Genomic DNA, 2,871 nt, shown 5'->3' with positions numbered 1-2,871 from the left:
ACCTGACGTCCCAAAGTGCTTTACTGCCAATGAAGCACATTTTGAAGTACAGTCATTGTTGTAATGTAGGAAATGCGGCAGCAAATTTGTGCATAGCAAGCTCTCACAAACAGCAATGTGATAATGACCAGATAATCTCTTTTAGTGATGTTGGTTGAGGGATAAATATTGGCCAGGACACCGGGGATAACTCCCCTGCTCTTCTTCGAAATTGTGACATGGGATCTTTTACTTCCACCTGAGAGCAAACGGGGCCTCGGTTTAACGTCTCACCCGAAAGACGGCACCCCTGACACTCCCTCAGCACTGCACTGAAGTGTTAACCTAGATCTTTGGCTCAAGTACCTGGAGTGGGACTTGAACCCATAACGTTCTGACTCAGAGGCAAGGGTGCTGCCCACTGAGCCACAGCTGACACTAAAATAAATGGGTTAGCAACTCCACTAAACCTGCGCAGAAAGGAATTTTACGCAAACATATTAACCGGTGCACTACCAGTAAAGTTAAACTCGTGACAAGTGACGTGCACCAGCAAAGCATCAGATGACAAATGCGTTCGCTGATGTCACAGGACAAAAGCATTGATTAGTCAAATTTAAGTAATTAAAAGTTTCCATTAAAAACCCCCCAAAAAACCTCAAGCTTGAATATAGTGTCTTCTGTAAAATAACAGGCAGGAGTTCGACAGGTCTACAGGTTTACAGCATGTTGCAAGTTCTTTTGGATAATCTCTCAGTTCACAAAGTCTCCAGTAACCCCGACTGACACAGCAGTGACGGCAGTTTTAAAGAAAGGTAATAAAAATGTGGGCCCTGCAACATGGCCTTAACTGCCCATCTCGCTATGCAGCACCAGCTCTTACTGTATTCTTGGAATATTTAATAGATTCAGTTTTCACAGATAGGCTGAAACGACGCACACTGAATCTGCTCGGCCCTGTGGATTAGGCTCATGGAGGTCAATGCCTTCGAGAAAAAGAATCACAAAACTTAAAGACACTGTCGGCGGGTTTTTTTTTCCTTAAGTTAGAAAATGCGTCCCACAATGCATGGAAATAAGATAAGCCAAGAATTTAAGTGCAGCAATGAAATTATTAAAACAACATCCTCCCTGTTCAAGCCTACAAATTCCACAGCCAGTCAGATCTGGTCAAAGTTGCACAGATCAGAAAGGAAGGAGGGGCCACATTGCGATCTGCGCTGAAGCGAAAAGCTCAAATTCCCAACCGTTTATATTTTGAACGGTTACGTGACTCAATTGATCTTGTAGCTTTCTACATCAGCCCCTGCACTCCAAAAGTACTTCATTGTGCAAAGGCCTTTGACATACTTCAACGACCACGACTGTACAAATGTTTCTTTTTTTCTTTGACATTACTTGAGGGAGGGGGGGTTCATCCACTTTAAAACTTGATCAGGAATCCCAAGAGACACTTCATTGGACAATGACTCTCCTTTAAAGAGAGAATTGCCACCATTTTAGAAGATGGAATACTCCTCACAACAGAACCACAAAGATTGCCCCAAAGCATTTTATGTTGCTTTAATATACCCGCGCCCCTCTCCCCAATACATTTATATACGGCTGCAAACAGTTTTCTTAGATTTATTCATTTATTTTCCACAACCCAATGCAGATTTCCCACTGAAAGAACTGTTGTAAGTGCATCTGTGTTACACCAGAGTCTAAATCAATGAATCTATTCGGAAGAATCTATTCATGAACCAGGGGAAGATTCTGACAACTACCAATTATAAAGACACACGAGAAAAATTAACTGTTGCCTCTTCAAAGGGCCCTTATCCAGAGCGAGCTGCAGATTTACTATCACTTTTCAGCAGCGCTTTGAGGTACTTTAATCAATTTTTACGACTTTCTCTCTCGCAGTTCTTTAATGTGGGCTGGCTTATTGAGAACACGCAGGATGTGCCCCAGTCATCTTCATAAAGTAAGCCAAACTCTGATAGAAACTATTGCAGTGTCTAATTATTGGGACTATGTCTCAGCCAGTTTACCTTTCTTTTTGGAAACTAGACAAAAACAACTGCGTCCGGAGCAGCTCAACGTGACAACCCTGAGCAACTTGCGCTCTCACTGACCCCGACCAATGAAAGAAGCCATTTTCGACCCAAAATATTTTGTTTCGCTGCTACACTACTGCTGATCTGAGCAGCAATGTACCATGATATTGGTGCTGTCAGTAAGTTCAATCTTAGAAAGACTTGCATTTATATAGCGCCTTTCACAACCACCGAATGTCCCAAAGTGCTTTGCAGCCAATGAAGTACTTTTTGAAGTGAAGTCACTGTTTGTAATGTAGGAAACGCTGCAGCCAATTTGCACACAGCAAGCTCCCACAACAGAAATGTGATAATATTCTTTCCAATAGCTGATCGCGCTGTCAGAACAAAGTTAGGCTTTTTCCAAAGAGTTTTCCAAGATCTACTGTGGCACAACATCTACAGGGGACACACACTGAAGCATCTCGACAGTGGCTTTCAAGCTATAAATTCATACATCCCACCCACTGTGTAGCTTTAGAAAAATCTACAGATGTGGAAGTGAATATGACTCCAGTTACTGGACTATGGGTGTGTCTGATCCTGTCTTCACAAATGTACTTTCCAGCATTGGTTACTGGATAATAACCAAGAGCAGGAAGTCTGGATGATATTTCGCTCTCCCTAGCCAAGCAGTGTTGAAGCCAATTGTCGCTCTTCTAAAGCCCCTGATCTTAAAGGCAAGTGACAGGCGAGCAAAGAAGTTGATAGCAGCAGCAAAAGCTACAATAAGGTCAGAATAGTAAACATTCTCCATTGACCTTATGGATGGACAGGTAGACTGTAACCCAGGTAGCTGCCGAGAGAGAGA

The sequence above is a fragment of the Pristiophorus japonicus genome, chromosome 11 (genome assembly GCF_044704955.1).
Source record: "Pristiophorus japonicus isolate sPriJap1 chromosome 11, sPriJap1.hap1, whole genome shotgun sequence".
Lineage (NCBI taxonomy): Eukaryota > Metazoa > Chordata > Chondrichthyes > Pristiophoridae > Pristiophorus > Pristiophorus japonicus.
This window is presented reverse-complemented; position numbering follows the sequence as displayed.